We start from the raw sequence: 11,300 nt of genomic DNA, 5'->3' as shown, positions 1-11,300 counted from the left end.
ATGTTTTATTAATATCAGGATTATTAAACTCGGAGTCTACAATCTCTTGCAAAGAAATGGCGGATGAACCAGAGAATCGAACACCATCCACAAATCAAGGTCAACATCATATACAAAATATTGTGTTCATACACCGTATTTGCTTTTTTGAAATCATCTTCTTTACCAGTGATCAGTTTTGAAAGCTCTGCAATCTTATCTGACCAATACTCTCTTTGTTTTTCTCATAAACTAATGCTACCAATATTACTTTTTGTAATCAGGACTGTATAGCTGATATTTAAGGATACATGGTGATACAATGGATGATGAACCAGGTAATCGAAGATTCAATAATTCCGCAAATCGTGGCAATATTTTGTCAATCTGTTTTCAAAAATTAAGCACTATTAATGTCTTTTAGTTTGAAATTTGAATATCTGGTAAGATTACATCATTTTAGTTTGAGATTTAAATCTCAAAATTTTTAAATCACAATTGTAATTGCTCTTATCATCTCTTCGATATTATTACTTTTTTAATTCCATTGATGTTATTATAGTCGATTTGCTTGAGTTAAATTGGTGTATGAGATGTATCCGAACTACGATTTAATTTCAATGTATCTATATTTTTATTTTGATGAAAAAAATATCAATTTATAAGTAATATTTTCTAAATTCTTATTTGGTTCCATTTTTTGCAGGTTAAATGTGTTCCATATAGCCTAGCATCTCAGAATCCCGATTTTATATAGGTATATATCTATATTTTATTGAGCAATCTATCTGCTCCTCTAATTTCAGATATGTGATTTAGAATAAACTTCACTATGTATATTAAAGAATTTTTTTTCTGCAATGAAATTTTATGCGGTCTTGAATCTTTTTCAATTTGTCTTTATATTATGATCTATCTTGGTCATAATATGTTATGTAAGTGTTAGATTACCTGAAATCATATTCTTCGCATACAATCCTTATTTTTTTGGTTGATTTATATATCATTGTTGGTTATTTTATATGTTTGTTGATTTTTGTGTTTGCTTCTCTTTTATATATAAAAGAGACATGTGGACACAATATGATAGTTTTGTTTTTCTGTATGATGCTGATGTTAGGAATCAAAATTAAAATATCATGTGCATAAAAAAGAGTATAAGTTCGCCTATTTCCAAAGGTAAAGTATCAGCGTAGTTATTTATGCTCATATATTTCATGTTTTGTTCTGATGCTAATATAATTTTCATCTTTTAATTCAGTTGATTTCTTACTCAATATCCGTGAATACCTCATTCGAGAAGAAAATACAAAGTACAGCATAAAGTGCAAAGACAGATAACCACTATATATCAACAATCAATCCTAGATCGCCACAACATAGGTAAATTATATTTGTTATCATAGGTCACATAGGTCGTAAGCGGCTTTTTATGGGTCCATTATCCTACTACTTTTATGTGCATATCAATTGTTTGATAAAATGCTTTAACAAGTTTTTAAAAACATAACGACAATAATTGTGTCTGATCATGACAATATTTGCATTTGTTTTCTTTGTTTGCATCATATTTGTTTGTTTAGTCGTGTTTTATTACTATACCTATGTGGTACTTCGAATGAGATATTTTATCAGAATATATGACCCTTGATGTCTTTTAGACCATATTTTATTGATATAAAATAATATGATTCTTTTTATTTATATTTTCTTATTTAATATGAATGTTTTCTACTTAATCTGTATTGTCAGGAATTAATATGAAAAGCGGAAGAGGCTGCTCGCAGGACAAGGTTAGCTAAGGTTTTACACTGATTCTTAGTTTCTTATAAAATATTTTTATGTTAATTCACAACATTTTAATTTATTGAATTGAAATTTTTATACAATTTGGTGGATGGATTTGAGGCAAGTTTTATATTGCTTTGTCAACTGATTTATGATTAGGTTTAATTGTTACTTTTGACATGTTAATTTAGAGAATAAAATATAAATGATTGTGCAGGCTGAAATCCGGAACCGTTTGAGGCAGGTTTCATGATTTTTTTATAATAGACCTAACATCCCGATATATTTTTTTCTAGGGAGGCAAAATTTGAAGCAACTAAGCAGAGATTATGATGGAATATCAGTGTTTCTAAATTGGTTCTCCACAGGAAAAGGGTACTGTTGATGGGTAAAGGAACCATTGGCTTTGTTGCAGTTCATATTGTTGTTGCTACTATCATCGATCAACTACATGTGGTGATAAAACTGTTGATCGACTAGCTGAGAGGGCTACATGTGATTTTGCTACAACACACAAGTGGTCATTTATTCCATTAATTGAGTGCCACTCAAACACTGGAGGAAAGGAATGACACTCAACTTCTTTGATTTGGTCATCGAAATTTGAAAGAGATGGAAATATATGTTCTGGAAATTTGTAATTGCTATTTGTATTTGAGAAAGGAAAAAGCTGCAACTTATCACGCGAGACTTGGGTCGGAAAGACTGGACTGTTTGTTTGCATTTCACAGACCAATGGTAATTATGCCAAAGCACATTTCTCAATATACTTTGTTAACATTGTTGCATCTAGGCCTGGTATGTGAATTGAAAAGGTTGTTATTAGCTAAGACCTAGGTTGTCATGAGTTATCGCTCAATTATATGACTATCTGTGAAATTGAAACCAACATGTGATTAACTTGCATATATTGTGTTTTGTTTGAGCGACAATTCGTCGCTTACTTGGATATTCTAGGAGGCCTTAATTTTATGTCTGTTATGCCTTCTGTTTAATTTTATGTGTTATTATCCTGGTGTTGCAACTGTTCTTGCTGAGGCGGGTTAGCCGCCGAACTATTTCAATAAGCTAATGGACATTAAGGAAATGTTGTTGGAAATGCAGTTCCTAGGAGTGAAAAATGCTTAGTTGAATATTCTAGCATGCCTTATGTTTATGTCTGCTATGTCTTCTGTTTATATTTATGGTTGTGTTTTTTATCCCGTTTGTCTAGGCTGATTATCTAATATGTGAGGTCCTTTTTCTACGCATGCATTAAAATTTTATTTATCATGTCCTTGCAGTGGTTTTGTAAAAAACTATTTGATGCTTATAATATATTTGACTTATCGGTAAAAAAAATAAGTTTAAAAAAAGTACATGCATAGTTAAACGGATTCTATCTTTAATTGAGTTTTCAAAACCAAAGGATTATTCTCAAAGTACATGATATATTTACAATGCAGGAAATTCAGTTTTGGATGTTCAGTCAAAATGTTCTTAATCCATCATAGGCCTTGGTCTGCAGGTACCTGCCAAATATATTTTTAATTTTTTATTTCAAAAATTTATTAATTGGACGTTCTGGTGAATAATCCTATATATAGATATCAGTGTATAATTTTTTTCAATATTTATGAACAAAATATTTTCTAATACAGTCGGGCCTCCTATAAATATTAAAAATAACAATATTGCTATTACCGAAACCAGCATTGATAGGGTAAGATTATCATCATCGTGGGAGAGCAGTTAGGTAGATTACTAGCATTGGCTTAAAACCATAATTTTTGTTAACAAAACTTTTATAAAGCCCTTAGCCTTATCAATTCCCTTAAGTGTTAACCGAAAAACTAGATGTTGCACTAGATGATAGATTTCCATGACCCAACTAACCAGAGGACATGCCCCATTTTAGACCATTTCTTTTCCTCAAACCAAATAAGTTCTTGAACCAGTTTTATCCTTTAGCAATTGTAAAATTCTATATGTTAAATTAACCTTAAACATAACAATCAAAGAACTGCCATTGCTCGCACCAGCTACTGAAATAATGGATCGTGATCGTAACTGCCAAATTGATTCACTTTGATTGTGATATTAGAAAATATAACGTAATAATAAAAAACTACAAGTTTCTTATTATAGGCACATGATATTCTTATTAGTCATTTATATGAATATCATTTCCTGTATAAGTTGCAGGTATAATATGTATAATTTGATCGTTATAAGCGTACCATCTCATTTTGCTTATGAACTAGCTGTTTTTGTTTAATTTATCAGGTGAAAATTTAATGTACAAGCAAGTTTTATACAAAGTTTTATGGCACTAAACATTTCAAAGAGTTGTATTCATAATCTGATTTTTAAGTTTAGTCTAAGTTTTGGTTAGTGATTTGGAAGAACTTTTGCAGTGGATTCTTCTTAATAAATTATTATCTTATTTTATTTTAGTGGATTTTTGTAATGATGGATGGACTACAATTGAAAGTGTTGATCAAGTAGTAAGGATCCATCCTAATTGCAGAAGTTTACTCTAGGCAGCAGGTATTTTGGTTAGAAATTGTATTAAGTAGTTCAAAATGCTTTTACATGATTTTAATATCTAATTTCTCTTAAGATTGGATCAAGACATTTTAGTTGGTTATGCTGAACCGGACCACTAGGAGTGTTTTTGATAGGCATCAATGTGGCAACACAGATGGGGAAAGATCATATATTGGAAGGATTAAGTTAGTTTCTATCTGATAGTCCAAGTTTTCCAAATGTTCATAAGCAAAACACTCAGATGATTGTCTAAACAAAAGCTTCACGTTATTTCTCCCCATATACCTGCTTTGCTGTCATTTCCGCTTCCCTAACACGAGTTTGAGAATGTCTTAGTGCTTTCAACAACTAAGCTTTGTATGCATCTTTATCAAATGTATGTGTTTCAACTTTACCTAATTAAATGATGGCGCAAACTGTATGATCGAAAAATGGTTGATTCCCATATAAAAGGGAATGAATGATCGCGAGCCCAACTATTGGAGCTTGGTGATGATTACAGACTAGTCTAGCAGTGTCATATGATTTTTTATTTTTTTTTTCTGTTTCAGTAGGTGTGTGTCATGTATTTCAGGCCCTGGGCTGTTTCTCTAATGTTTAGTCCAAGTAGGTAGCTTCAAGATATAAAATTGTAAGAGTGGCATGAAACTTATATTATATATATAAATATAAATTATCAAAAAGGTTGTTTTGATCATTTTTGAATAATATGAATGAAAGTGTCATGAAAATTCTGCCATTTATATAGCACATATCGTCTTTTAAAAAATACAAAATAATTTATTGACTTACCGTGTGAAAAATAAGCAATTTGGTTTTTTATTTATAAAATTTTAATTTTGACTTCCTAAAATAAGAATACTAGATTAAAGTTCTCAACATATATTAATTATCTAATAAATAAATAATTTTGACATCCTGACCAAAATTATTTTAAATAATTTCTTCTGCTATATTGTTTATTATGTATTTTCACACATAAGATGAGACTTACATTATGTTTAGGAGTTTCTCCTATTTTTGTGTCGCTCTTTTTTTCAAAATTTGGGTTATTGACTCATTTTCTGTATCTCTCGAGTCTTTGAGTACCATATCAAATCTCTTTTTCTTTTCTTCTATTTTTACTTTTTCTTTATTTCTCCAATCATTTTTATTTGTTTTAGTATTCATTTTTATAATGGTTGTCAATTATAAAAAATAAATATACACTAGAAAATTATTAATCATCAATTAAAATTGTCGAATTAAGATAAAGTATATGTTATTGAGATTTTTATCTACAATTTTGAATAGCAGCCGTGATAATTCTAAATTTTGAATTTCATGTATTCCTTATACTAAAATAAAGTAAGTAATAATTTGTGAGTTGTTAACTTCTTCTTTTTTTGACGAAAGTCTGGGGAATAATATTAATCAACCAAATCCATCAGAATACAACGTTGAATCTCCATGGGAAGAGAAACCCTATCAAAGCTACGATCTGGATAAAAATATTCTACTCTGGCAAGATTATGAGCTACCATGTTTGCAGACTGTTAGATATATTTGATTATGTCATGTCTAATATGATTTGTGTTTAGTTTTCAGATCTTACTTAAACAGGACAAATCAGTACTTAACTGAAATCAGCACTTATACTGAAGTCAGAACTTAAGTTATCAATACTTAAGGTTCAGGAGATATTTATCAGGAGATAATATCATGACTTAAAGGAAACTTTCAGATAAGGAAGGTGGCTGATTGAAAGGAAAGAAGATCAAGACAAATGTAAGAAGAGATATGCATAAAGATGGAATTCTGTGAGGAATGGAATACTTGGAAGAAAAGATAATTGATTGATATATTTTAGGAAGCAGAATTATATTCCATATCAATTAGCGATTATCTTGTAACTGTGTAATATATATAAACACAGACATAGGGTTTATACTATATGTGTTATCATTATCGAGAATATTATTCATTGTAACCCTAGCAGCTCTCGTGATATTTGTTCATCACTGAGAGAGGACAGTTCTACATTGTAACAGAGTTTAATAAAGTTTGTTTTATGTTACTTGTGTTCTTTGAATTCGATTTGATTGTGTTATACACTGTATTCAACCCCCTTCTACAGTGTGTGTGACCTAACAAGTGGTATCAGAGTCTATCTGTTAATACGCAAACAGTTTAAGATCCAAAAATAATCATGTATGAAGTAGAAACTCCAAGCAAGCCCACCAAAACTGAATAACCTCCAAAGACCCAAATCCATAGTCGATATGAGGCTATTAGAGTTCCCATACTGAAACCATCTGAATATCCCATGTGGAAGGTGAGAATGACTATGTTTCTGGAAGCTACAGATCCAGAATATCTTGATAGAATCAATGAAGGACCTCACAAGCCAACAAAACTCGCTGTTGTAGTTACAGGTGAAGCAGCAAAGTCTGTACAAAAGGAGAAGAGTGATTACACTGCTGAAGATATCGCATCAATTGCTAAGGATGCTAAGGTACGACACTTGCTGCATAGTGCCATTGATAATGTAATGTCAAACAGGGTAATTAACTGCAAGACTGCGAAGGAGATATGGGATGCCTTGGAGACAAGATGCCAGGTAATTGATTCGATTAAGAAGAACAGGAAGACTATACTCACTCAAGAGTATGAACACTTTGACTCAAAGCCTAATGAGTTATTGACTGATTTATATGACAGATTTGTCAAACTCTTGAATGATTTGTCACTAGTTGATAAGGAGTATGATCTTGAAGATTCAAATCTTAAATTCCTGTTAGCTCTTCCTAAAAGTTGGGATTTGAAGGCCACAATTATAAGAGACAACTATAATCTTGAAGAAACAACTCCTGATGAAATTTATGGGATGCTCAAGACTCATGAACTTGAGATGGAACAAAGAAGTAAGAGGAAAGGAGGAAAGTCAAGGACAATTGCTCTTAAGGCTGAGGAAGAATCCCCCAAGGCAGCTACCTCAAGGAAAGGCAAGGGAAAAGCGCTCATCACAAAGTCTGATACTGAGTCATCAAGTTCTGAAAGTGATGATGACTCAGAAACTGAAAGCTTGCCTGAGATGGATGCTGATGAAGAGATGATGAAGCTGTGTGCTCTTATGGTGAAAGGAATCACAAGGATTGCATATAGAAAGTTCAGGAAGGGAAAGAAGTTTTTCAGGAAAGGTGCAAGTTTTGATAAGAAGAATTTCAGAAAATCTGAAGGCAAAGGAGGGAAGTCTGACAGAGGAGATTACATAAATGTCAAATACTACAACTGTGGTGAGAAAGGCCACATATCTCCTGATTGTAAGAAAGTGAAGAGTGACAAAGGCAAGGCTCTTGTCACAAAGAAGAAAAGCTGAACAGATACTTCAGATTCTGAAAGTGAGGTGAACTATGCCTTGATGGCAAATGCCGATAGCAGTTCTGAAGCTGCTGAGTTAAAGGTACCTCAAACTACTTATGCATTTCATACTGATGACATTAATGAGTTGAGAAGATATCTTAAAACCATGTTCATTAGTTATAGAGATCAAACTTTAACATGTGAAAGATTAACTTCTGAAAATCTTGCTTGTAAAAGGAGGAATGATTATTTAAAAAAAGAGTTAGTCATGTTCCATCAAACTCAGAAAGATAGAGATGATGTTTTCTATGTTAGGGATGAAGTACTTAAAATGAATGAATCTCTAAAAACTGAGTTAGAAAAGGAAAGAGAGATTATCAAGACTTGGACTAACTCTGGCAGAACAACTCAGAATTTGTTAAGTAGTGGAAACTGGAAAGAAGGCTTAGGTTATGGAGATGATAAGAATGATAAAGGAACTGTAGAAATTAAGCCTGTAGTTGTTAAACAAAAGCCAAAGTTAAAACCTGTTAAGTTTGTAGCTGTAAAGTCTGATACTGAGAAATCAGAAGTTAAAGAGGAATTAACTTCTGACAAGCTAAAACAGGAAAAGACAACTGAAGTTAACGTAGGCTTAATGACAAAGAAGCAGCTTAAGCATAAGCTGAAAGATGTAAAGAATGTAAACAAGGTAAAGTCACCAAGGAAAAATAGGAATGGAAAGGAAGGTGTGAATAAAAGCAATGATTATAAGCCTGTTCCTGATGCTCCTAGAAAAACATGTCATAACTGTGGAAGTTCTAACCATCTGGCTTCTTTTTGCAGGAAGAATAAGAACATAAACTCCATACCTTCAAAGTCAGGAGTTAAGAGTTAGTCTGTTAGATATAGGCCACAAAATCCTTGTTTTCATTGTGGTAGTTTATGGCATTCCATTTATACTTGTAAGGAATATCATAGTTTGTACTATGATTATTATCAAATAAAACCTTCTTTAAAGAAAGTTAGCATTTTTCCTTCTAGTGTAAGTTCTGATACAAAGTATGATAGTGTAAATGCTGATAAGAAAAATGTTAACATAAACTCTGATGCTAAATCCGCTGCAAATGTTAACAAACTTAATAAGGCCAAAGGATCCAAGCAAGTCTGGGTCCTTAAAACTAATCATTAATGGTCTTTGTGATTGCAGGGCAACAGGAAAAATATCCTAGTTCTGGACAGTGGATGTTCAGGACATATGACTGGAAATAAAGCCCTGCTATCAAATTTTGTGGAGAAAGCTGGCCCAAGTGTTTCTTATGGAGATGGCAACATTGGAAAAACACTGGGATATGGCAATATCAATCTTGGGAATGTCATCATTAAAGAAGTAGCTCTGGTCTCAGGACTTAAACACAATCTGCTGAGTGTTAGTCAAATCTGTGACAGAGGTTATCATGTGGATTTCTTTGAAGAACACTGTGAAGTTGTAAGCAAATCTACAGGCAAAGTTATTCTGAAAGGATACATACATGGTAACATTTATGAAGCCAAGCTTTCAATAAGTACTGATGGTTCTGCAATCTGTCTGTTGAGTAGAGCATCAATTGAAGAAAGCTGGAATTGGCACAAGAAACTCTCTCATTTAAATTTCAATAATATAAATGAATAAGTCAAAATCAGTATTTGCTCCTGATGGCCTTTGTGATTCATGTCAGAAAGCTAAACAAAGAAAATCTTCATTCAAGGGCAAGACTGAATCATCGATTCTTGAGCCTTATCACCTACTACATGTAGATCTATTTGGTCCAGTGAATGTCATGTCTATTGCAAAGAAGAAATATGCTATGGTCATAGTAGATGAGTTCACCAGATACACATGGGTGTATTTCTTGCACACAAAAAGTGAAACTGCATCTATCTTGATTGATCATGTCAAGCAATTGGATAAATTGGTCAAAGATTCTATGAAGATCATAAGAAGTGATAATGGCACTGAGTTCAAGAATTTGATCATGGAAGAGTTCTGCAAAGACCATGGAATCAAGCAGGAATTTTCTGCTCCTGGAACTCCACAGCAAAATGGAGTTGTTGAAAGAAAGAATAGAACTCTTATTGAAGCTGCACGAACTATGCTTGATGAAGCAAAGCTACCAACCTATTTTTGGGCTGAAGCTGTGCAGACTGCTTGTTTTACTCAGAATGAAACACTCATTAACAAGCATGGAAAGACACCACTTGAGATGGTGAAGAAAAAGAAGCCAAATCTGAAGTATGTTCATGTATTTGGATGCAAGTGTTTTGTTCATAAGACTCACCCTGAACATCTATCCAAATTTGATTTAAAAGCTGATGAAGGAATTTTTGTTGGATATCCACTTTCCACAAAAGCCTTCAGAGTCTACAATTTAAGAACAAGGGTTATCATGGAATCTATCAATATCTCTTTTGATGATAAGAAGATTTCTGGACTTGAAGATTTCAATGATCATGATCAGCTGAGATTTGAAAATGAAGACTTAAATTCTGATACTGAAAATCCTGACAGTCTAAATCCTGATACTGTAAACTCTAATAGATTAAACTCTGATGTTATTGAAACTGTGGTGACTAGCCAAAGGAAGATGCACTTGTGTAGGGGGAGCATACTGAAGAAACAACCACATCTCAAGAAGCATCAGAACATTCAACTGGCTCTTCAAGTTCTGATTCATTAAGTTCTGATAAGCCAAGTTCTGATAATTCTGAAAACTCAATTTCTGAAGGATCCAACTCAGAGAGCATAGTTTCAGGGGGAGCATCAGATAATATTGATGAAGATAGCATGGATCATGGGGGAGCAACCAGTTCTACAGAAAACCTTCCATCTACAGGGAAGTGGACTAAATCACATACATCTGACTTAATTATTGGAAATCCTGACGCAGGTGTCAGAACTAGAATAGCTACTTCAAGTGAATGTCTCTATAATTCTTTTCTTTCTCAGACTGAACCAAAGAAAGTAAAAGAAGCTCTTCAAGATGTTTATTGGGTGCAAGCAATGCAGGAAGAGTTAAATGAATTTGAAAGAAACAAAGTCTGGACCCTAGTGCCAAGACCAAAAAACAGATCTGTTGTTGGTACAAAGTGGGTGTTCAGAAACAAAACTGATAGTGATGGCATAATTTCAAGGAATAAAGCAAGGCTGGTTGCAAAAGGATATTCTCAACAGGAGGGAATTGATTATGATGAAACATTTGCACCAGTTGCTAGATTGGAAGCCATAAGGATATTTTTGGCTTATGCTGCTCACAAGAAGTTTACTGTTTTTCAAATGGATGTGAAAAGTGCTTTTCTTAATGAAGAATTGGAAGAGGAAGTATATATTGAACAACCTCCGGGCTTTGTAGATTCCAAATTTCCAAATCATGTCTACAGGCTTGATAAAACACTTTATGGCCTTAAGCAAGCTCCAAGAGCATGGTATGAGACTTTAGCTCAGTTTCTTCTGGAAAGTGGATTTAACAGAGGAACTATTGACAAAACACTGTTCTACCTCAACCATGGAAATGACTTACTTTTGGTGCAGATATATGTTGATGATATCATTTTTGGTTCTATAAATGACAGACTTTGCAAAAAGTTTGCCAAACTGATGCAGTCAAGATATCAAATGAGTATGATGGGGGAACTTAGCTATTTCC

General features: G+C 33.0%; 1 long non-coding RNA gene across 1 annotated transcript; it reads left to right on the top strand.

Annotated features, from left to right (window-relative positions):
- On the top strand, nucleotides 1–1,355 carry LOC141677604 (uncharacterized). Its single transcript, XR_012557476.1, has 4 exons — nucleotides 1–99; nucleotides 264–317; nucleotides 686–736; nucleotides 1,241–1,355. It is a non-coding gene; the product is annotated as an uncharacterized LOC141677604 (long non-coding RNA).
- The last annotated feature ends 9,945 nt before the right edge of the window (nucleotides 1,356–11,300 follow it).

This window comes from Apium graveolens, chromosome 8, assembly GCF_009905375.1.
Source record: "Apium graveolens cultivar Ventura chromosome 8, ASM990537v1, whole genome shotgun sequence".
NCBI classification, from domain to species: domain Eukaryota; kingdom Viridiplantae; phylum Streptophyta; class Magnoliopsida; order Apiales; family Apiaceae; genus Apium; species Apium graveolens.
Note: the sequence above shows the minus strand (reverse complement) of the source record. Positions and strands in the feature narration are given on the sequence as shown.